The sequence below is a fragment of the Leopardus geoffroyi genome, chromosome X, assembly GCF_018350155.1.
Source record: "Leopardus geoffroyi isolate Oge1 chromosome X, O.geoffroyi_Oge1_pat1.0, whole genome shotgun sequence".
In the NCBI taxonomy this organism is placed as follows: domain Eukaryota; kingdom Metazoa; phylum Chordata; class Mammalia; order Carnivora; family Felidae; genus Leopardus; species Leopardus geoffroyi.
This window is the reverse complement of record NC_059343.1, coordinates 48,020,066-48,046,281: the sequence shown is the minus strand read 5'-3', so window position 1 is coordinate 48,046,281 and position 26,216 is coordinate 48,020,066. Positions and strand designations below refer to the sequence as shown.

The following is a 26,216-nucleotide window of genomic DNA, read 5'->3' as shown; positions in this document are numbered from 1 at the left end:
CAGGTATTGGGGATAATATTCATTTAGCCTTCTGAGCTTTCTCGGCAGACTTGGTGACCTTACCAGCTCCAGCTGCCTTCTTGTCCACTGCTTTGATGACACCCACAGCAACCGTCTGTCTCATGTCACGAACAGCAAAACGGCCCAGTGGAGGGTAGTCAGAGAAGCTCTCAACATACATGGGCTTGCCAGGAACCATATCAATGATGGCAGCATCGCCAGATTTCTAGAACTTGGGACTATCTTCCAGTTTTTTTCCAGAATGACGGTCAATCTTCTCCTTCAGCTCAGCGAACTTGCAGGAGATGTGAGCTGTGTGACAGTCCAGCACAGGTGCCTATCCAGCACTGATTTGGCCTGGATGGTTCAGGATAATCATCTGAGCTGTAAAGCCAGCTGCTTCCATTGGTGGGTCATTTTTGCCATCACCAGCCACATTGCCACGACTAACATCTTTGACAGATACGTTCTTGACATTGAAGCCCACATTGTCCCCAGGTAGAGCCTCACTCAAAGCTTCATGGTGCATTTCAACAGACTTTACTTCAGTTATAACATTGACTGGAGCAAAAGTGACCTCCATGCCTGGCTTAAGAACACCGGTCTCCACTCAGCCCACAGGGACAGTACCAATACCACTAATTTTGTAGACATCCTGGAGGGGCAGACGCAAGGGCTTGTCAGTTGGACGAATAGATGGCAGAATGCAATCCAGAGCTTCAAGCAGTGTGGTTCCACTGGCATTGCCATCTTTACGGTGACTTTCCATCCCTTGAACCAAGGCATGTTAGCACTTGGCTCCAGCATGTTGTCACTATTCCAACCAGAAATTGGCACAAATGCTACTGTGTTGGGGTTTTAGCCAATTTTCTTAATGTAGGTGCTGACTTCCTTAACGATTTCCTCGTATCTCTTCTGTCTGTAGGGTGGCTCAGTGGAATCCATTTTGTTAATCCATAAGTTGTTTTACACCCAGTGTGTAAGCCAGAAGGGTATGCTCACGGGTCTGCCCATTCTCGGAGATACCTACTTCAAATTCACCAACACCAGCAGCAACAATCAGGACAGCACAGTCAGCCTGAGATGTGCCTGTAATCATATTTTTTGTAAAGTCTCTGTGTCCTGGGGCATCAGTGATGGTCACATAGTACTTGCTGGTCTCGAATTTCCACAGGGAGATATCAATGGTGATACCACGTTCACGTCTGGCTTTCAGTTTATCCAAGACCCAGGCATACTTGAAGGAACGCTTTCCCATCTCATCAGCCTCCTTCTCAATTTTTTTGATAGTTTTTTTGTCGATCCCACCACATTTGTAGATCAGACGACCAGTAGTGGTAGACTTTCCTGAATCTACGTGTACAATGACGACGATGTTGGTATGAGTCTTTTCCTTTCCAATTTTGGTTTAGGTTTAGCGGTGGTTTTCATGACACCTATGTTCTAGTGGCAAACCCGTTGCGAAAAATCTCCATGCCCTCACTTTTAATGCATGTCTTTAGGTCTGAAATGAGTTTCTTGTAGACAGCATATAGATGGGTCTTGTTTTTATCTTGTTTTACATTCAGAACAATTATTGATAGACATGTATTTATTACCATTTTACTATTTTTTGGCGATTGTTTCTGAAGAAATCCCTGATTCTTCCTTGTCTTTCCCTTTTTCATGTTTTGCTGATTTTCTTTAGTGATATATTTGAATTTATTTCTCTTTATCCTTTGCATATTTATTAGTGGGTTTTTATATATGGTTACCATTGGGTTTGTATATAACCTCTTCTGCATATAACCATCTCTATTAACTTGGTTATTTAAGTTTGAACCCATTCTTTACTCCTTCCTGCCCACATTTTAGATGCATGTCTTTATATTTTATATCCTTTTATTTTGTGAGTTCCTTGATTATTTTTTACAGAAATATTCCATATGATTTTATGTTTCCTACATCTTTTTTTTTTGAAATTTATTTATTTAAATTCAAGCTAGTTAAGATACAGTGCAGTATTGGTTTCAGGAGTAGAACCCAGTGATTCATTACTTATATATGTAAATGCTTATTCCAACAAGTGCCTTCCTTAATGCCTATAACCCATTTAGCCCATCCCCTTACCCACTTCTCCAGCAACCCTGTTTTTTCTCTGTATTTAAGAGTCTCTTAAGGTTTGCCTCCCTCACTCTTTTTATCTTATTTTTGCTTCCCTTCCCCTATGTTCATCTGTTGTGTTTCTTAAATTCCACATATGAGTGAAATCATCTGATACTTGTCTTTCTCTGCCTGACTTATTTTGCTTAGCATAATAATCTAGTTCCATCCATGTTGTTGCAAATAGCAAGATTTTATTCTTTTTGATTGCTGAGTAGTATTCCACTGTATGTACATATATATATATAGTATACTATATATGTATAGTATGTATATATATAGTATCTGTGCATATAGTATAGTATATATATGTATATATATATGTACATACTATATGTACTATATATGTATATATAGTATACTATATATATAGTATTGGTTATTGTTGATAATGCTTCTATAAACATTGGGGTGCACATGCCCCTCAAATCAACATTTTTGTATCTTTTGGTTAAATACCTAGTAGGGCAATTGCTGGGTTGTAGGGTAGTTCTATTTTTAATTTTTTGTGTTTCCTACATTTACTGTCACTGTTGATTTATCCTTTCCACTCAAAATATCCCTTCTAATATTTCTTGCAGGCATAGTTTAGTGGTCATGACATCCTTCAGTTTTTGCTTGTCTGGGTAACTCTTTATCTCTCCTTATATTCTGAATGATAGCTTTACTGGATAGGGTATTCTTGGCTGCAGACATTTCCTATTCAGGCACTCTCTTCAGGCTTGTAAAGATTCTGCTAAAAAATCTCCCAGTATCCTCATGGACTTTCCCTTGGAAGCTACTGGCCTTCTCTTGCAGCTTTTAGAGTTTTTCTTTATAACCAGATGTTACCAATTTAATTAAAATGTCTGGTTGTCAGTCTGCTTTTGTTAGTTTTGATTGTACTTCTCTGTGACTCCTGGATCTGGATATCTGTTTCCTTCCCCAGAGTAGGGAAATTTTCAACTATTATTTCCTCAAATAAATGTTCTGTCCCCCTTTCTTTGTCTTCTTCTTCTGAGACTCCTATAATACAAATGTTATTATGTTTGATGGAATCACTGAGTTCCTTAGCCTACTCTCATTTTGCACAATTTTGTTCTCACTATTTTGTTCAGCTTACTTTCCAAACTCTGTCTTCTAAGTACTAATTTTTTTTCTTAGCGTGTTCTACCATACTTTTCATTCCATCAAGTGTGGTTCTCATTTTGTTTCCTTGTTGATTTTCTGTTTAGATGATCTTCCCATTGATGTAGGTGGGGTGTTAAAGACTCTTACTATTATTATATTACTATCAATTAGTTCCTTTATATTAGTTACTGAATGATTTATATATTTGGGTATTTCCAGTTGGATTCCTAAATATTTATAATTGCCATAAATTTTTGTTGGATCATCCCCTTTAGGATTGTACAGTGCCCTTTTTTTAATATACATTATTATCAAGTTGACTAACATATAGTGTATACAGTGTGCTCTTGGCTTTGGGTGTAGATTCCTGTGATTTATCCATTTACATACATCATCCAGTGCTCATCACAACAAGTGCACTCCTCAATGCCCATCACCCATTTTCCCCTCTCCCCCACCCCCATCTCCCCTCATTTTGTTCTCTGTATTTAAGAGTCTCTTGTGGATTGCCTCCATCCCTCTCTGTTTGTAACAATTTTCCCTTTCCCTTCCCACACGCTCTTCTGTTAAGTTTCTCAAGTTCCACATATAAATGAAAACATATATCTGTCCTTCCCTGACTGACTTATTTCACTTAGCATAATACCGTCCAGTTCCATCCATGTTGCTGCATTTGGCAGGTTTTCATTCTTTCGCATTCCCAAGTAGTATCCCATTGTATATATAAACCACATCTTCTTTATCCATTCATCAGTTCATGGACATTTAGGCTCTTTCCATAATTTGGCTATTGTTGAAAGTGCTGCTATGAACATGGGGGTACATGTGCCCCTATGAATCAGCACTTTTGTATCCTTTGGATAAGTTCCTAGTAGTGCTATTGCTGAGCCATAGGGTAGTTCTACTTTTAATTTTTTGAGGAACCTCCACATTGTTTTGAAGAGCAGCTGCACCAGTTTGCATTCCCACCAGCAGCACAAGAGGGTTCTGATTCCTCCACATCCTCTCCAGCATGTATAATATCCTGATTTGTTCATTTTAGCCACTCTAACCAGCGTGAGGTGGTATCTCAGTGTGGTTTTGATGTGTATTTTCCTGATGAGGAGTGACATTGAGCATCTTTTCATGTGTCTGTTGGCCATCTGTATGTCTTCTTTGGAAAAGTGTCTATTCATGTTTTCTGCCCATTTCTTCACTGGATTATTTGTTTTTGGGGTGTGGAGTTTGGTGAGTTCTTTATAGATTTTAGATAATTAGCTTTTACCCGATATGTTATTTGCAACTCTCTTTTCCCATTCCGTCGGTTGCCTTTTACTTTTGTTGATTGTTTCCTTTGCAGTGCAGAAGCATTTTACATTGATGAGATCCCAAAATAGTTCATTTTTGCTTTTATTTCCTCTCCCATTTGGATATGTGTCAAGCAGAAAATTGCTGTGGCTGAGGTCAAAGAGGTTGTTACCTATTTTCACCTCTAGGGTTTTTATGGTTTCTTGTTTCACATTTAGGTCTTTCATCCATTTTGAGTTTATTTTTATGTATGGTGTAAGAAAGTGGTCTAGTGGTCTAGTTTCATTCTTCTACATGTTGCTGTCCAGTTTTCCCAGCACCATTTGCTAAAGAGACTGTCTTTTTCCATAGGATACTCTTTCCTGCTTTGTCAAAGGTTAGCTGGCCGTACATTTGTGGGTCCAAGTCTGGGTTCTCCATTCTATTCCATTAGTCTATGTGTCTGTTTTTGTGCCAACACCATACTGTCTTCATGATTACAGCTTTGTAGTAGAGGCTAAAGTCTGGGATTGTGATGCCTCCTGCTTTGGTCTTCTTCTTCAATATTACTTTGGCTATTTGGGGTCTTTTGTGGTTCCACACAAATTTTAGGATTTTTTGTTCTAACTTTGAGAAGAAAGCCAGTGCAATTTTGATTGTGATTGCATTGAATAGATAGCTTTGGGTAGTGTTGACATTTTAACAACATTTGTTCTTCGAATCCATGAGCATGGAATGTATTTCCATTTCTTTGTGTCTTCTTCAATTTCCTTCATAAGTTTTCCATAGTTTTCAGCATATAGGTCTTTTTCATCTTTGGTTACGTTTATTCCTAGGTATTGTGTGGTTCTTGGTACAATTATAAATGGGATCAGTTTCTTGACTTCTCTTTCTGTTGCTTCATTATTGGTGTATAGAAATGCAACGGATTTCTGTATATTGATTTTGTATCCTGAGCCTTTGCTGAATTCATGTGTCAGTTCTAGTAGCTTTTTGGTGATATCTTTCAGGTTTTCCATACACAATATCATGTCATCTGTAAAAAGTGAAAGTTTGGCTTCTTCCTTGCCAAATTTGATGCATTTTATTTCATTTTGTTTTCTGATTGCTGATGCTAGGACTTCCAACACTATGTTTTTTTTAATATATGAAATTTATTGTCAAATTGGTTTCCATACAACACCCAGTGCTCATCCCAAAAGGTGCCCTCCTCGATAACCATCACCCACCCTCCCCTCCCTCCCACCCCCCATCAACCCTCAGTTTGTTCTCAGTTTTTAACAGTCTCTTATGCTTTGGCTCTCTCCCACTCTAACCTCTTTTTTTTTTCCTTCCCCTCCCCCATGGGTTTCTGTTAAGTTTCTCAGGATCCACATAAGAGTGAAACCATATGGTATCTGTCTTTCCCTGTATGGCTTATTTCACTTAGCATCACACTCCAGTTCCACCCACGTTGCTACAAAAAGCCATATTTCATTTTTACTCATTGCCACGTAGTATTCCATTGTGTATATAAACCACAATTTCTTTATCCATTCATCACTTGATGGACATTTAGGCTCTTTCCATAATTTGGCTATTGTTGAGAGTGCTGCTATAAACATTGGGGTACAAGTGCCCCTATGCATCAGTACTCCTATATCCCTTGGATAAATTCCTAGCAGTGCTATTGCTGGGTGATAGGGTAGGTCTATTTTTCATTTTCTGAGGAACCTCCACACTGCTTTCCAGAGCGGCTGCACCAATATGCATTCCCACCAACAGTGCAAGAGGGTTCCCGTTTCTCCACATCCTCTCCAGCATCTATAGTCTCCTGATTTGTTCATTTTGGCCACTCTGACTGGCGTGAGGTGATATCTGAGTGTGGTTTTGATTTGTATTTCCCTGATAAGGAGCGACGTTGAACATCTTTTCATGTGCCTGTTGGCCATCCGGATGTCTTCTTTAGAGAAGTGTCTATTCATGTTTTCTGCCCATTTCTTCACTGGGTTATTTGTTTTTCGGGTGTGGAGTTTGGTGAGCTCTTTATAGATTTTGGATACTAGCTCTTTGTCTGATATGTCATTTGCAAATATCTTTTCCCGTTCCGTTGGTTCCCTTTTAGTTTTGTTGGTTGTTTCCTTTGCTGTGCAGAAGCTTTTGATCTTCATAAGGTCCCATTAATTCACTTTTGCTTTTAATTCCCTTGCCTTTGGGGATGTGTCGAGTAAGAGATTGCTACGGCTGAGGTCAGAGAGATCTTTTCCTGCTTTCTCCTCTAAGGTTTTGATGGTTTCCTGTCTCACATTCAGGTCCTTTATCCATTTTGAGTTTATTTTTGTGAATGGTGTGAGAAAGTGGTCTAGTTTCAACCTTCTGCATGTTGCTGTCCAGTTCTCCCAGCACCATTTGTTGAAGAGACTGTCTTTTTTCCATTGGATGTTCTTTCCTGCTTTGTCAAAGATGAGTTGGCCATACGTTTGTGGGTCTAGTTCTGGGGTTTCTATTCTATTCTGTTGGTCTATGTGTCTGTTTTTGTGCCAATACCATGCTGTCTTGAGATGACAGCTTTGTAGTAGAGGCTAAAGTCTGGGATTGTGATGCCTCCTGCTTTGGTCTTCTTCTTCAAAATTACTTTGGCTATTCTGGGCCTTTTGTGGTTCCATATGAATTTTAGGATTGCTTGTTCTAGTTTCGAGAAGAATGCTGGTGCAATTTTGATTGGGATTGCATTGAATGTGTAGATAGCTTTGGGTAGTATTGACATTTTGACAATTTTTATTTTTCCAATCCATGAGCAGGGAATGTCTTTCCATTTCTTTAAATCTTCTTCAATTTCCTTCATAAGCTTTCTATAGTTTTCAGCATACAGATCCTTTACATCTTTGGTTAGATTGATTCCTAGGTATTTTATGCTTCTTGGTGCAATTGTGAATGGGATCAGTTTCTTTATTTGTCTTTCTGTTGCTTCATTGTTAGTGTATAAGAATGCAACTGATTTCTGTACATTGATTTTGTATCCTGCAACTTTGCTGAATTCATGGATCAGTTCTAGCAGACTTTTGGTGGAGTCTATCGGATTTTCCATGTATAATATCATGTCATCTGCAAAAAGCGAAAGCTTGACTTCATCTTTGCCAATTTGGATGCCTTTGATTTTCTTTTGTTGTCTGATTGCTGATGCTAGAACTTCCAACACTATCTTAAACAACAGCAGTGAGAGTGGGCATCCCTGTCGTGTTCCTGATCTTAGGGACAAAACTCTCAGTTTTTCCCCGTTGAGGATGATGTTAGCTGTGGGCTTTTCATAAATGGCTTTTATATGTTTAAGTATGTTCCTTCTATCCCGACTTTCTCAAGGGTTTTTATTAAGAAAGGGTGCTGGATTTTGTCAAAGGCCTTTTCTGCATCGATTGACAGGATCATATGGTTCTTCTCTTTTTTTTTTTTTTTTTGTTAATGTGATGTATCACGTTGATTGATTTGCGAATGTTGAACCAGTCCTGCATCCCAGGAATGAATCCCGCTTGATCATGGTGAATAATTCTTTTTATATGCCATTGAATTCGATTTGCTAGTATCTTATTGAGAATTTTTGCATCCATATTCATCAGGGATATTGGCCTGTAGTTCTCTTTTTTTACTGGGTCTCTGTCTGGTTTAGGGATCAAAGTAATACTGGCTTCATATAATGAGTCTGGAAGTTTTCCTTCCCTTTCTATTTCTTGGAATAGCTTGAGAAGGATAGGTATTATCTCTGCTTTAAACGTCTGGTAGAACTCCCCTGGGACGCCATCTGGGCCTGGACTCTTATTTGTTGGGAGATTTTTGATAACTGATTCAATTTCTTCGCTGGTTATGGGTCTGTTCAAGCTTTCTATTTCCTCCTGATTGAGTTTTGGAAGAGTGTGGGTGTTCAAGAATTTGTCCATTTCTTCCAGGTTGTCCAATTTGTTGGCATATAATTTTTCATAGTATTCCCTGATAATTGTTTGTCTCTGAGGGATTGGTTGTAATAATTCCATTTTCATTCATGATTTTATCAATTTGGGTCATTTCCCTTTTCTTTTTGAGAAGCCTGGCTAGAGGTTTGTGAATTTTGTTTATTTTTTCAAAAAACCAACTCTTGGTTTCGTTGATCTGCTCTACAGTTTTTTTAGATTCTATATTGTTTATTTCTGCTCTGATCTTTATTATTTGTCTTCTTCTGCTAGGTTTAGGTTTAGCCTTTGCTGTTCTGCTTCTATTACCCTTAGGTGTGCTGTTAGATTTTGTATTTGGGATTTTTCTTGTTTCTTGAGATAGGCCTGGATTGCAATGTATTTTCCTCTAGGACTGCCTTCGCTGCATCCCAAAGCATTTGGTTTGTTGTATTTTCATTTTTGTTTGTTTCCATATATTTTTTAATTTCTTCTCTAATTGCCTGGTTGACCCACTCATTCTTTAGTAGGGTGTTCTTTAACCTCCATGCTTTTGGAGGTTTTCCAGACTTTTTCCTGTGGTTGATTTCAAGCTTCATAGCATTGTGGTCTGAAAGTATGCATGGTATAATTTCAATTCTTGTAAACTTATGAAGGGCTGTTTTGTGAGCCAGTATATGATCTATCTTGGAGAATGTTCCATGTGCACTCGAGAAGAAAGTATATTCTGTTGCTTTGGGATGCAGAGTTCTAAATATATCTGTCAAGTCCATCTGATCCAAAGTCTCCTTCAGGGCCCTTGTTTCTTTATTGACCGTGTGTCTAGATGATCTATCCATTTCTGTAAGTGGAGTGTTAAAGTCCCCTGCAATTACCACATTCTTATCAATAAGGTTGCTTATGTTTATGAGTAATTGTTTTATATATTTGGGGGCTCTGGTATTCGGCGCATAGACATTTATAATTGTTAGCTCTTCCTGATGGATAGACCCTGTGATTATTATATAATGCCCTTCTTCATCTCTTGTTACAGCCTTTAATTTAAAGTCTAGTTTGTCTGATATCAGTATGGGTACTCCAGCTCTCTTTTGGCTTCCAGTAGCATGATAAATATTTCTCTATCCCCTCACTCTCAATCTAAAGGTGTCCTCAGGTCTTAAATGAGTCTTGTAGACAGCAAATAGATGGGTCTTGTTTTTTTATCCATTCTGATACCCTATGTCTTTTGGTTGGCGCATTTAATCCATTTACATTCAGTGTTATTATAGAAAGATACGGGTTAGAGTCATTGTGATGTCTGTATGTTTTATGCTTGTAGTGATGTCTCTGGTACTTTGTCTCACAGGGTCCCCCTTAGGATCTCTTGTAGGGCTGGTTTAGTGGTGACAAATTCCTTCAGTTTTTGTTTGTTTGGGAAGACCTTTATCTCTCCTTCCATTCTAAATGACAGACTTGCTGGATAAAGGATTCTCGGCTGCATATTTTTTCTGTTCAGCACACTGAAGATACCGTGCCAATTCTTTCTGGCTTGCCAAGTTTCAAAAGAGAGATCAGTCACGAGTCTTATAGGTCTCCCTTTATATGTGAGGGCACGTTTATCCCTTGCTGCTTTCAGAATTTTCTCTTTATCCTTGTATTTTGCCAGTTTCACTATGATATGTCGTGTAGAAGATCCATTCAAGTTACGTCTGAAGGGAGTTCTCTGTGCCTCTTGGGTTTCAATGCCTTTTTCCTTCCCCAGTTCAGGGAAGTTCTCAGCTATGATTTCTTCAAGTACCCCTTCAGCACCTTTCCCTCTCTCTTCCTCCTCTGGGATACCAATTATGCGTATATTATTTCTTTTTAGTGTATCACTTAGTTCTCTAATTTTCCCCTCATACTCCTGGATTTTTTTATCTCTCTTTCTCTCAGCTTCCTCTTTTTCCATAACTTTATCTTCTAGTTCACCTATTCTCTCCTCTGCCTCTTCAATCTGAGCTGTCGTCGTTTCCATTTTGTTTTGCATTTCGTTTAAAGCGCTTTTCAGCTCCTCGTGACTGTTCCTTAGTCCCTTGATCTCTGTAGCAAGAGATTCTCTGCTGTCCTCTATACTGTTTTCAAGCCCAGCGATTAATTTTATGACTATTCTTCTTTTTTTTTTTTCCCAACGTTTATTTATTTCTGGGACAGAGAGACAGAGCATGAACGGGGAAGGGGCAGAGAGAGAGGGAGACACAGAATCGGAAACAGGCTCCAGGCTCTGAGCCATCAGCCCAGAGCCTGACGCGGGGCTCGAACTCACGGGCCGCGAGATCGTGACCTGGCTGACGTCGGACGCTTAACCGACTGCACCATCCAGGCGCCCCTTATGACTATTATTCTAAATTCACTTTCTGTTATATTATTTAAATCCTTTTTGATCAGTTCATTAGCTGTTGTTATTTCCTGGAGATTCTTCTGATGGGAATTCTTCCGCTTGGTCATTTTGGATAGTCCCTGGAGTGGTGAGGACCTGCAGGGCACTTCCCCTGTGCTGTGGTGTATAACTGGAGTTGGTGGACGGGGCCTCAATCCGACCTGATGTCTGCCCCCAGCCCACCGCTGGGGCCACAGTCAGACTGGTTTGTGCCTTCTCTTCCCCTCTCCTAGGGGCGGGATTCACTGTGGGGTGGCGTGGCCTGTCTGGGCTACTTGCACACTGCCAGGCTTGTGATGCTAGGGATCTGGCGTATTAGCTGGGTGGGTAGACAAGGTGCACGGGGGCAGGAGGGGTAGGCTTAGCTCGCTTCTCCTTAGGTGATCCACTTCAAGAGGGGCCCTGTGGCAGCGGGAGGGAGTCAGATCCGCTGTGGGAGGTTTGGCTCTGCAGAAGCACAGAGTTGGGTGTTTGCGCCGAGTGAGCAAGTTCCCTTCCAGGAACTGGTTCCCTTTGGGATTTTGGCTGGGGGATGGGCAGGGGAGATGGCGCTGGCGAGCGCCTTTGTTCCCCACCAAACTGAGCTCTGTCACTCAGGGCCATTGTTTCTTTATTGATTTTCTGCCGGGATGATCTGTCCATTGCTGTTAGTGTAGTATTAAAGTCCCCTGCAATTACTGTATTATTATCAATAAGATTGCTTATGTGTGTGATTAACTGATTTATATATTTGGGTGCTCTAAATTTCGGTGCATAAACATTTATAATTGTTAGCTCTTCTTGATGGAAATACCTCATAATTATGATATAATGTCCTTCTTTGTCTTTTATTACAGCCTTTAGTTTAAAATCTCATTTTTCTGATATAAGTATGGTTACTCCAGCTATTTTTTTTTTTTACTTCCAGTAGCATGATGGATGGTTCTCCATCCCCTCACATTCAATCTGAAGGTGTTCTCAGGTCTCAAATGGGTCTTTTGTAGACAGCATATAGATGAATCTTGTTTCTTAATCCATCCTGATTCCCTGTGTCTTTTGATTAGAGTATTTAGTCCATTTAAATTCAGTGTTATTATTGAAAGATTTAGTGTCATTGTGTTATCTCTATGTTTCATGCTTGTGGTGATGTTTCTGGATCTTTGTATTCTTTGCAGCATTCCACTCAGAGTCCCTCCTAGGACCTCTTGTAGGGCTTGTTTAGTGGTCATGAACTCCTCCGTTTTTGTTTGGGAAAGACTATCTCTCCTTCTATTCTGAATGATAGCCTTGCTGGATAAAGGATTCTTGGCTGCATATTTTTCCTATTCATCCCATTGAATATTTCCTGCCACTCCCTTCTGGCCTGCCAAGGTTCAGTGGACAGGTATGCTACTACACTTATGTGTCTATCCTTGTATGTAAAGGCCCATTTGTCCACAGCTGCTTTCAGAATTCTCTCTTTATGTTTGTATTTTGCTAGTTTCACTATAATATGTCAAGGAAAATACCTATTCCTATTATGTCTGAAGGGAGTTCTCTATGCCTTCTGGATTTGGATATCCACTTCCTTTCCCAGATTGGGGAAGTTCTCAGCTATTTGTTCAAGTAAAACTTCTTCCCCTTTCTCTTTCTCTTCTTCTTCTGAAATTCCTATGATACAGATATTATTATGTTTCATTGAATCACTTATTTCTCTATTCTGCCCTAGTGTTCTCATATGTTTTTTTCTCTGTTTTTCTCAGGTTCATTTTCCATAATTTATTTCACTTATTCTCTATTTCACTTATATCTGTTTCACTTATTCTCCGCTCTGCCACTTCCATCCTCGCTGTCACCACATCCAATTTATTTTGCACCTTATTTACAACATTTCTTAATTCGTTATGACTATTTTTTAGTTCCTTGATCTCTGTAGCAGTAGATTCTCTGCTGTCTTTTATGCTTTTTACAAGCCTAGCAATTAATCTTATGATTATTATTCTAAATTCTTGATCAGGTATATTGTTTATATCCGTTTTGAGCAATGCTTTAGCTGTCATTTCTTCCTGGAATTTCTTTTGAGGAGAATTCTTCCATTTCATCATTTTGTCTAGTTTTCTGTCCCTTGTGTGTTTTAAAAAGTTTGTTACGTGTCTTGCACCTGTGAGCACTACTATATTAAAGAGAGGTCACACACTCCAGGGCCTGGCCCTTCAGTAGGTTTGTTTGAAGTGTGTTTCACGTTCTCTGTTGTTGTGACTGGTTGCTTTATCTCTCTACTCATAGTGGTGATTTGGACCCTCCACTATGTGTGATTTGATTTGCTCATTAAAATAACCCTGAAAAAATAGTTTTTAAAAAGAGGGGGGTGGTCGTGGTGGAAGAAGCCTTCTCCCATAGAAAGACAGAAATGACAGAGGTGGGGAAAAAGAAAAGAAAAGAAAATTGAGAAACTATATGGCTTAATCCAGAGAGAGAGGAAATTAAAGAAGGAGATACAGAACACGTGTAAAGAGAATAGATTAAATGTCTGCTTTAACAAACCAACAACCAGAATAACTAGACTAGAAAAGGTAAGAAATAAGAGGAAGAAAAGGAAGTGTGTGTGTGTGTATAAAATAAGAATTGACCAAGAATTAAGTCAGAAAATGCAAAACCGCTGGGTGCCTTGGAACCAGTGACTGCACTGGTCTGGAAGAGGGGCTATCTGGTTGGTCAGCGTCAGTCTTGCTCTGGTATATACATGGTTAGCAGGTGTGGATGGGAGTGGTTTGGTGTAGGCGGGCCCCACTTCCACTGTGGCCCCTTGTCTATTCCCTGAAGCTCCACCTTATTGATGATAGGGAGAAAAATGGTGACACCTCAGTCTCTCCTCCCCGGACTGGGTGTCCCAAACCACTCTGTTCAAGCTGTTTTCACGGTGCTGCGTGGGCACGATTAGGCTGTTTTTTTGTTTTGTTTTGTTTTGTTTTGTTTTGTTTTGTTTTGTTTTGTTTTCCTGCTCCACAGTCTCCCATGCCTCCCAGGCTCTTGGCTTGGATTCAAACCCCAAAATCTTAAAGGATCCTGCTCTGCACACCCTGCTTCCACGGTAGAGCCACTCCACCTTGCTGACAAAGGACCTCTTGCTCCTTACAATGCTGCACGGGCACAGTTTGCCCCACTCCACCCACTCCTGCACCTCCCTGGCACTTTGCAGGGATTCAAGCCCCAATGTCCACATTCCCCAGTTCTGAGAAAGTGCCGCTCCATCCTGCCGATAAAGGGCCTCTGGCTGGCAAGTGCAGGCAGGGCCCTTTGTCCTTGGAACAGCTATATACCTTCTTCCCACAGCACTCAGGAAAGGGGATTTCTTTCTCCCACTGTGGACTGTACCTCTGAGGTAGTTACTGACCCGGGGCTGGCTCCCCTAATCCCCAGCAGTGCAAACAGGGCTGTCAATCCAGAGACTCTCAGAAATTGGAACTTTCCGGGGTACCTGGGTGGCTCAATCAGTTAAGCATCCAACTTCAGCTCAGGTCATCATCTCACGGTTTGTGAGTTGAAGCCCCACATCAGGCTCTTCACTGACAGCTCGGACAACCTGGAGCCCACCTCAGATTCTGTGTCTCCCTGTCTCTGCCCCTCTGCCGCTCATGCTCTGTCTTTCTCTCCCAAAAATGAAAAAAATAATAATAAATAAATAAAAATAAATAAATTGGAACTTTCTCCATTTTTTCCTATTCCTGGTCCATGGTTTTTCTCTTTTCCAAATACAATCCTACACTTCCACAGCCTCTCTTTTTCTTCCTTTTGTCTCTCCGTGGAAGGGGATGCCTGCCCTCTGTGCTTATGTGGCCTCTTTTATTTCTTTCAGTTTGCAAGCATGCACCTATGACCTGCCAAGTTGTCCCTGTGGGCCCCTGGAGATGTTTCTGCCACTCTGCAGCCTGGACTCTTGGAATTCCAAGTCCTCTGGCCTCAACACTGCTGTGTTATGGACGAGGGAACTTCAGATCCCCCTACTTCTCCGCCATGTTGACTGCTCTCCTACAGTGCCCTTTTTTGTCTCTTGATACAGGTTTTGTTTTAAAGTCTAGTTTGTCTTGGGTGCCTGGTTGGCTCAGTCAGTTGAGTGTCCAACTTTTGCTCAGGTCATGATCTCACAGCTCGTGAGTGCAAGCCCTGCATAGGCTCTGTGCTGACAGCTCAGAGCCTGGAGCCCATTTCTCATTCTGTTTCCCTCTCTCTGCCACTCCCCTGTTCATGCTCTGTCTCTCTCTCACTCTCTCTCAAAATAAATAAACATTAAAAAATCAAAACAAACTTTAACGTCTAGTTTGTCTGATATAAGTTTTGCTGCTCTGGTTTTCTTTTGACATCCATTTGCGTGATAAATAATACTCCATCCCTTCACTTTCATTCTGAAGGTGACTTCAGGTCCAAAACCAAACTTTATAGGCAGCATAGATGGATTTTTTTAATCCATTTTTATACTCTCTGTCATTAGATTTGAGCATTTAGTCCATTTACATTCAAAGTAAATATTGATAGATATATATGTATTGCCATTTTATTACTTGTTTTGTCATTGTTTCTGGAGATTTTCCCTAATGTCTTCTTGTCTTTTTCACATTAGTTCTCTCCTTTCCACTCAAAAGTTCTCTTTAATATTTCTTGCAGGCCTGTTTTAGTGGTCAGGAAATACTTTATTTTTGTTCGCCTGAGATAATGTTTTTATCTCACCTTCTGTTCTCAATGATAGCCTTGCTGGATAGAGAATTCTTGGCTGCACATTTTTCCTACTTAGCACTTTGAATATATCATGCTACTCCCTTCTGGCTTCCAAGTATCTCTTTGAAAATCTCCAGCTAGCTTTATTTGTTCTCCCTTGTAAGTTATAGACTTCTTCTCTTGCTTTTTTAAAAGATTTATTTTTATCATGATATTTTGCAAATTTAATTACAATATATCCTGGTGTTGTCCTGCTTTTGTTTATTTTGATGGGAGTTCTATGTGCCCCATGGATCCAGATGTCTGTTTCCTTCCCCAGATTAGGGAAGTTTTCTGCTAATATTTTTTCCATTAAAATTCCCCCCCCCCCTTTCTCTCTCTTGTTCTGGGTCTCCTATAATATGACTGTTTTTATGTTTGATGGAGTCAGTAAGTTCCCTAAGTCTATTCTTTTTACTCTCATTTGTTCAGCTTCATTACTTTCCATTATTTTGTCTTCTAAGTCAGTAATTCACTCCTTTGTTTCTTGTAGCCTGCTGTTCATTGCATCAACCCTGTTTCCAATCTACTGCACTCTTTATCTTTGATTTTTTTTTAATTCTTTTATCTCTGTGGTGTCTCACTGATGTCTTCCATTCTTTTGTCAAGACCAGTGAGTATTCTTATGATTGTTGTTTTAAATTCTCCATCAAGCATGTTACTTACATCTTTGTCACTTAAATATCTGCCCGTGGACTTATATTGTTCTTTTATTTGGGGTGTATTCCTCTTGTTGGCATCTTGTCTACAGCTCTGCCTTCTTCTCTGTGTTAGAAAAGCCAGTTATGTCTTTGGCTTCTGAAATTATTGCCTTATGAAGAAGAGGTCATGTAGTGCCCAGGGATTTGCACTTCAGGAAGTGTCTCTGGTTTGTGTTGCATGCACTCTGCTGTTTTGTTTTGGTCTCTCTATTTTTCAGGCCAATAATTTACAGGGACCTTCTTGGCTGCTATGGGTAGTGTTTGGTCCCTAGTTTGAATGTGGTGAGTTTCAACTAGGTGTGCTCTGGTCTGTTTGTGAAATGAGATCTGATACCACCTCTATGGCCCTGCAGAACTGTCTGGTCGGGACTCCTATAATATGAATGTTATCACATTTGATGGAATCATTGAGTTTCCTAAGTCTATTCTCATGTTGCATCATTCTTCTTTTTCTCTTTTGTTCAGCTTCATTACTTTTCATTACTTTATCTTCTAGTTCACTAATTTATTCCTCTGCTTCTTCCAGCCTGTTGTTTATTGGAGCAAGCCTATTTCCAGTCTCCTTTTATTGCACTCTTCATCTCTGACCGATTCTTTTTTTTTTTTTTTTCAACGTTTATTTTTGGGACAGAGAGAGACAGAGCATGAACAGGGGAGGGGCAGAGAGAGAGGGAGACACAGAATCAGAAACAGGCTCCAGGCTCTGAGCCATCAGCCCAGAGCCCGATGCGGGGCTCGAACTCACGGACCACGAGATCGTGACCTGGCTGAAGTCAGACGCTTAACCGACTGCGCCACCCAGGCGCCCTGACTGATTCTTTTTTTAACTCTTTTATCTCTGTGATAATGGTCTCCCAGGTCTCCCTGATGCCTTCTATTATTTTCTCAAACTCAGTGAGTATTCTTTTGATTGTAGCTTTAAATTTCTTATCAGTCATGTTACTTATATCTGTTTTGCTTAGATCTCTGGCTTTGACCTTATATTGTTCTTTCATTTATGATAAATTTTCCCACCTTCACATTTTTTGTAAGTCTTTACCTTCTTCCATGTGTTAGAAAAACTGGTTATGTCTCCTGCTCCTAAAAGTAATGGCTTAAAGTACAGGTTAGTGCCCAGGGCCTGGCCCTTCAGGGAGTGGTTCTGGTGTGTGCTGCTTGTGGTCTGCTGTTGTGGTTGTGGCTGCTCTATCTTTCAGGCCAGTCATGGGTAGAGGCTTTTCTTGCCTGCTGTGGGCAGTGTTTGGTCCCTGGCTTGAATGTGGTGAGTTTTAACTAGGTGTGCTCTGGTCTGCTTAAAAATGGGAACTTTCACTACCTCTACCAGAACTGTGGCCTACATAATTCTGGTCAGGAAACATGGTGTGGACAGGGGTTTGTGCTGGTCTCCTGAGGGAGAGGCCCACCACACTGGGACTGAGGCAAGTGTGACTGGGAAAGGCATTCAATCAGAGTACAGGTGTTGGGGTTTGGTGTATAAGTTAGCAGCTAGTGTTGGCTATGTGTTTCTTCCTACAATTGTGTGCTTATGCTGAAAAGCAGAAGAGGTAAATGACACCAGAAGATTCTTCTTCTCCTTTGTTCCCAGAGAGTGGTTGACATGAATCCTGCAACTTAGGGATGTGCTCTGAGAATAATCTCCCCACTTTGTGTCCCAGGCATTCTTTAGATTGCTGTTTCTATACTGTCTGTGGGTTATCTGCCTTCTCTCCAGGAGCAGAGAAGTGCCCTTGGGGCTGTATCCCAGCCAAGCCCACTGACCTTTACAACTCCATATTTAAGCCCAGCTGCTTGTAAGAACTCATGAAATTCAGTCCCTCTCATCTTCCAAGCCATGGCTTCAGGGAAACATTCTCCTTGTGAATTTTCCTGTGTGCACCTCTGTTGTCCTTCTCCATGACCATAGCTCCCTCCCCTCCATAGCACCTGTTATCTGTTTCTCCCCTAACACACATCTCCAGCTTTCCTACCTTCTTCAATGTGGCCTCTTCTCTCCCTTTTGTTGTCAGTCTTCAGGTTGATTCCTTGAGTATTTAGGATAATTTGATAGTTATCTATTTGTGTTTGTGGGCCGAGGTGATCCTAGAACCCACCTGTTCTGTCACTATCTTCTCCAACTCTCCCAATGGTCAATTGGTTTTTAATAAAGATGCCAATATATTTCAATAGAGAAAGAAAAGCCTAATCAACAAATTGTTATGAAACAATGGTAAAAAGCAGAATTCAGAACCACAAATATTATCAGAGATAAAGAATAATGTTATAAAATCATAAAGAAACTAATTCTTCAAAAATATATAACATCTTTAAATTTGTATGCAAAATACAACAGAGTTTCAAAAAATATGAGACAAAAAGTTATGGAATTTAAAATAAAAATGATAAACCAACGATAATAGTTGAAGAATTTAACACTTATTTCTCAATAACTGGTTGAACACGTAGGATATAGAAGACCCGAACAACATTACTAATCAACTAGATCTAATTCAAAATCATAGAAAACAATAGACCAATAACAGGAAAAAAAAACATTTTCTTATCAAATTCCCACAGAAAGTTTATTTTAAAAACAAAACACATTCAGGCCCATAAGACAAATCTCATTAAATTAAAAAAATAAAAATATAAATTGTAGAAAATATTCACTTGAACCACAATAAAACTTAGAAACCAACAACAGAAGGATATCTAGCATAACAAAATATATGAAAATTAAATCACACTTTAAAATAAGCATCTGTCAAAAAAAGTTTCAAGGGAAATTGAAAAATAATTTGAACTAAATGAAAGTACAACATATCAATATCTGTGAGATGGACTTCTGGTTTAAGTCAATATGGAATAGTCCTTTTCCTTCCAGATTTTTCCTCTTACAACTAAAGATCCCTAGGCATAATACAAAAAAGCATAGAAAGATTCTGCAAAATCAAAAGAAGACAAACTGCCTAAGCACCTCCAGACTTAAACATTCCTGTGAGTTCTCTGGGTTTTCTTATTAGCTCCCGTATATCCCAAACATGGCACTGCAGAATCCTGCAGCCCACCAACACAGACAAAAAACAAACAAACAAAAAAACACAAGAAAAAGAAAAAGAGAGATAAACTCAGAGAAAAGCCTATTATCTCTAGACAAAGAACAGAAACAAGGATGACCTTACAACAGATAACTTGTTTTAGCAATGACTATTCCACTCCAACCAAACCCCACTCTCCCTGCTCCCCCACAAAGGCTTGCCATAATGTAAACAGAGCTAAGCAGGGAGCTTAGTTTTTACCTTATTCCATCCCATTCATGGGAGCAGACAGCATTGCTCCAATTCCAACTGGTGGTGTCAATAGGACCAAACTGTGAACTAATCTTTCATTCCCTTCTTAGCAGAATACAGCTCTCCAATTTCCCTGTCAGAGTAATGAATGGAAAGCTGATCTTCCATTCCTACTTGGTGGAACTAAGTGGTGGTGGTGTTCCAAGTCACCCAAACAAGGTAGTGTCAGTAGGATTCAGCAATAAACTTAGCTTCTACCCCCAGCTAGCATCAATAAAATTGAACAGGCAGTGCATGACAAGGCTAGTTAGCACTGCACTTTCTCCTAATTCAGATGTCAGCAGACAACACTGGTAGGCTGATTTTGGACCATTGTGTTCTCATTTGTCTCCGTATAATTTTTTTGTTAAAAAAAAATTGTCATATCCATCAACTTTTCCAAACACAACAGTATGAAACTAGAAATAGATCACAAGAAAAAAAATCTGGAAAAAACACGAACACATCGTTCATTTAGAACATGCTATTAAACAACAAATGGGTAAACCAAGAATTCAAAGAAGTAATCAAAAATTGCATGGAGACAAATGAAAATGAAAACATGTCCAAAATGTTTGGGATACACCAAAAGCAGGTCTATATGGAAAGTTTATAGCTTATGAGCCTACCTCCATACACGAGAAAAATCTTAAATAAACAACCTATCCTTACACGTAAAAAAGCTAGAAAAGGAAGAATAAAGCCCAAATATAGTAGAATAAAGGAAATAATAAAGAGTAGAAAATAAATAAATAAAATAGAGGGGAAAAACAATAGAAAAGATCAATGAAACCAAAAGGTGGTTCTTTGTAAAGATAAATAAAATTGATAAACCTTTAGTCAGGCTCATTGAAAAAGAGAGATAGAAACTCACGTAGAAAAAAACAATAAAGAAGGAGAAAAATAATAACCGACACCACAGAAATATAAAACTTATAAGAGAATATTATGAAAATTATATGCCAACAAATTAGACAACCTAGAAGAAATGCATAAATTCCTGCAAACAAACAATCTTTCAAAACTGAATCAGGAAGAAATATAAAATTTGAACAGACCAATTAGTAGTAATAATATTGAATCAGTAAACAAAAAACTCTCAACAAACAAACAAGTCCAGAATCATTTGGCTTCAGGAGAATTCTACCAAATATTTAAACAAGAGTTAATACCAATTCTTCTCAAACCAATACAAAAAAAAAAAAAAAAAAAGAAGAAGAAGAAGAGGAAAGAAAAATTCCAAATTTATTCCATAATGTCAGCATTACCCTGATACCAAAACCAGATAAATACATTGCGAAACAAAACTACAGCCCAGTATCCTTCATGGAAATACATGGTAAGGGCCTTAACAAAATATTAGCAAAAGAAATCCAATAATACATTCAAAAAATATTCACCACTTATAATCAGGGAAATGCAAACCTAAACAACAACAATGTATCACCTCACAATTGTCAGAATAGATAAAATCAAAAACATAAGAAACAATAAGTGTTGGCAAGGATATGGAGAAAAAGGGACCTTCATGCACTGTTGGTGGGAATGCAAACTGGGTGCAGTCACTGTGGAAGACAGTATGGACTTCCCTTAAAATGTTAAAAATAGAATTATCTTACAATACAGTAATCACACTACTGGGTATTTACCCCCAAAACACAAAAATACTAATTCAATGGGATACATGCACGCCTATGTTTATTGCAGCATTATTTACAAAAGTCAATTATAGAAGCCGCCCAAGTGCCCATGGATAAATAAAAGATTATATGTACATATATATATACATATATAATCTATTATATATACATATATTATATACATATATTATATATGTATATATACAAATTTTATATGTATATATATGTACATATAATCTTTTATTTATATACATATTATATATGTATATATATGTATATATACATATTATACATATAATATACATTATACATTATATATGTATATATGTATATATACATATTATATATGTATATATATGTATATATACATATTATATATGTATATATATAATATGTATATGGTACATATGTATAATATGTATATATATAATACCATATGTATTATATGTATATAAGGAAAACTATACATATAAACATTATGTATATAATATATATTACATATATATGTATTATATATATATACAACTGATGGTTACCAGAGGGGAGGTGGGTTTGGGGACAGGTGAAGTAGGTTATGGGGATTAATTTATCATACTAACCACTGAGTAATGTATAAAATTGTTGAATCATATATTGTGCATCTCAAACTAACATAACACTGTATTCAACTATACTAGAAATTAAATTAAAAACTTAATGAAAAATATTCACTACAGTCAAGTGAGATTTATTCCAGAGATGTAAGGGAGGTTCACTATTTGCAAATCAATGTGACACATCACATTAGCAAGAGAAAAGGTAAAAACCATATAATCATCTCAATAGATACAGAAAAAGCATTTGACAAAATACAATATTCACTCATGATAAAAATTCTCAACAGAGGCTTTAGAATGAACATATCTCAACATAATAAAGGCCATATATGAAAACTCACAGTGAACATCATACTCAACAATAAAAAAAAACTGAAGGTATTTCCTCTAAGATCAGGGACAAGACAAGGATGTCCATTCTCAACACTTTTATTCAACATAGTGCTGGAAGTACTAACCACAACAATCAGAGTAGAAAAATTTTAAAAGGCAACCAAAGAAAGAAGTAAAGCTGTCACTATTTGCAGGTGACATGATACTATATGTAGAAAAACCTTAAAAACTCCACCAAAAAAACCCAACTATTAGAACTTATAAATGAATTCAGTAAAGTTGCAGGATATAAAATTAATATACATAAATCTGTTGTATTTCTATACACCATTAATGTGGTAGCAGATTGTCCATAAAACAATCTCATTTAAAATTACACAAAAAAGGATAAAATACTTAGAAATAAGTTTAACCACAGAGTAGAAAGATCTATTCTCTGAAAACTATAAAACACTGATGAAAGAAATTGAAGACAACAGAAACAAATAGAAAGATATACAATGCTAATTAATTGAAATAATTAATATGGTTAAAATATCCATACTACCCAAAGCAAGATACAGATTCAATTCCATCCCTATCAAAATACCTATAGTATTTTTCATAGAACTAGAACAAATGATCTTAAAATTTGTATGGAATCACAAAAGTCTTTGAATACCCAAAACAATCTTGAGAAAGAACAAAGCTGGAAATATTACAATACCAAATTTCAAGATATACTACAAAGTTTTAGCAATCAAAAAAGTATGGTACTTGCAGAAAAATAGGCACATAGATCAATGGAGCAGAATACAGAGCCTAGAATTAAACCCATATTTATATGGCCAATTAATCTACAACAGATGAGACAATAATTACAATGGGGAAAGATAGTCTTTCAATAAATGTTGGCAAAACTGGAAAGCTATATGCAAAAGAAAAACTGGGCCACTTTCTTACAGCATACACAAAATAAACTCAAACTAGTGTAAAGACATAAATGTGAGACCTGAAACCATAAAATTCCTAAAAGTAACTAAGTAGTAACTTTTTGGACATCCCCCTTAGCAGCATATTTATGGATATGGTTCATCAGGCAAAGGAAATTAAAGTAAAAATAAACTATTGGTACCACACCAAAGTAAAAAGCTTCTGCACAGCAAAGGAAACCATCAACAAAACAAAAAGGCAACCTACTCAATGGGAGGATATATTTGCAAATAATATATCCAATAAGGGGTTAATATCCAAAATATGCAAAGAACTTATATAATGATACAAAAAATGCAAATAATCCAATGAAAAAAAAAAGGCAGAGGACCTGAATATACATTTTTCTGAGGAAGGCATACAGATGGTCAACAAACAAATGAAATGTGCTCAATATCACTAATCATCAGGGAAATGCAAATCAGAGCCACAATGAGATACCACCTCACACCAGTGAGAATGGCTAGTATCAAAAGACAAAAAAATAACAAGTGTTGGTAGTTCCTGTCCAAGATGGGGATGTAGGAAGTTCCTGAATTCACCTCGTCCATGGAACACACCGAATTATACCTATTTATGGGGCAATTACTCCTGAAGAACTGAGGGCTGACTGAATAACTTTTTCACAATAAAAGACAGAACAGCAAGAGAGAGGGAGACACAATTATGGGAACCACAAACCCTGATGCTGCAAACTGGGAAAGTGATAGTACATAGCGACCAGGAGCAGATTCATTTGTCCTTGGGTACAGAAAGTGAGCCACAACTTAAAAGACAAGTATTTTATAAAAATCCAGCCCTAGAACTCTGCCAAATGGCTGAGAAGCAGCTGGAACTCTCTCTGAATCAGAGGGACTGGCGAGTGACACAATTTAGACTTCCCCACCACCCTCAAACTACAGACCAGAGCAGGGTCTGGACACCATAGCTGTTTTTATATTTCAGTGATGCCCAGATACTTAGCCCACACTGGAACTGGACATACTGGCACAGAAAAACAGCTGTAAATTAAGAGCAACTAGCATATAAAAGAGCCAGCCCTAAAACTCCATCAGAGGATGAGGAAACTGCTAGCACTCTCTTCTGGTAGGATGAGTTTGAGGACACAGTTTATGCTCCCCCTTTATCTTAATAATGTAAACAGGAACAGAGCCTGGGCACTCCAACTAGCCTGCCAACTCAGTGCCTAGGCCCCTGGCCCACACTAGACCCAGCCATTCCACTGAAGTGGCCACAGGACAGTGCACACTGGGACACCCCTGGTCATTTCTCACTACAGCTCCAGCCTTTGCACCAAAGGACACAGGAATAAAGCACCCTGGAACACTTCAGGTCCACATCACTTTGGCTTCAGATAGCTTGCTAAGGCACTTTCAATGCAGGGCACTCTGAGACCTTCTGGGTGACATCTGCTTCAGATATAGCTGCCCCATCAGGTTGCCCCTATGTAGGGTACCCTAGAAACTCCTGGTTGTGAAAAACTTTCCCTAACCTATGGAAGTATATGGACATCCAGGTTCAAGAAGCACAGAGTTGCAAACAAGATGAGCCCAAGGAAATTTATACCACAAAACATAAAACTTAAAATGTTAAAGTTTAATGATAAAGAAAATTTTGAAAGCAGCAATAGAGAAGCAAAAAGTTGCATACAAAAGAAATCCTATATCAGCTAATTTCTCAGCAGAAACTTTGCAAGCCAGAAGGGATTGGCATGATGTCTTCAAAATACTGCAAGGAGAAAGCCTATAACCAAGAATACCCAGCATGGTTAACATTCAGATTTGGAAAAGAGATAAAAAAGATTTTCAAACAAGCAAAAGTTAAAAGAGGATATCACCACTAAAATAGTCTCACAAGAAATATTAAAAGGACATCTTTTTTTTTTAAGTAAGCTCAACACCCAACATGGGGCTTGAACTCATGACTCCAAGATCAAGAGTGGCATGCCCTACTGACTAAGCCAGCCAGGCACCTCTAAAGGGGCTTCTTAAAGTGGAAAAGAAAAGGCTATAATTAGACATAAGAAAATTATGAATAAAAGGATTGAAATACGACAGCATATACATAAAACATTGAAGAGAGAGTTTAAAAAAAGTATCTTTAGAATGTGTTTGAACTCAAAAGGCCATCAACTTAAGGTACACTGTTATACATTTGAGATGTTATACATAAACTTTGTGGTAACCACAAACCCAAAGCCTATAAAACACCTAAAAAAAGAGAATGAAAGTCAAACATAGCACTACAAAAAAGCATCAATCAAAAACAAAGACAGTAAGAGAAGAAGAAAGGAACAGAGAAAAACTGCAATACAACCAGAAAACAATTAACAAAATGGCAATAAGTACATATCTATAAATAATTACTCTAAATGTAAATGACTTATATGCCCCCCCCAAAAAAACATAGGAGAACAGAATAGATGAAAAAAAACAAGATCCATGTATATACTCCCTACAAGAGAAGCAACACAGACCTAAAGACACATACAAACTGAAAATGAATGCATGGAAAAACGTTTGCCAAACAAATAAAAGCAGGGAAAAAAAACCAAGGTAGCACTACATATATCAGAAAAAAATAGATTAAAAACAAAGACTATAATAAAAAACTAAGAAGGACATTACATAATGATAAAGGGATTGATCAAATAAGAGATATCAGCTCAATAACAATTGCAAATGCCTAAGCATCCAACACTGGAGCACACAAATACTTAATTATCAGCAGAATAAAAGTAGAAATTTATGGTAATACAATAATAGTAATGGACTTAAACACCCCACCTACATCTATGAGTAGATCATCCAGGCAGAAAATCAATAAGGAAAGAGTGCCTTTGAATGACACATTAGACCAGATGGAAATAATAGATATATACAGAACATTCCATTGAAAAATAACAGAATAAGCATTGTTTTCGAGTGAACATGTAACATTCTCCAGAATATATCTCATGTTAGGCCACAAAACAACTCTTTTTTTTAATATTAAATTATTTTATTATCATTGTTACTTAAATATGTATAAATATAAAACAAAGTTTAAGTTCCTTATGCTTATAGTTTTAATGGAGTTATAAAGCCAAAATAAATGATAAATTTAATTACAATAAAAGTACATAACTAATAAAGGTTACATCACCAT

The 26,216-nt window shown here is 38.1% G+C and overlaps 1 pseudogene; it reads right to left on the bottom strand.

Moving 5' to 3' along the window:
* On the bottom strand, positions 1-26,216 carry LOC123594107 (annotated as a pseudogene).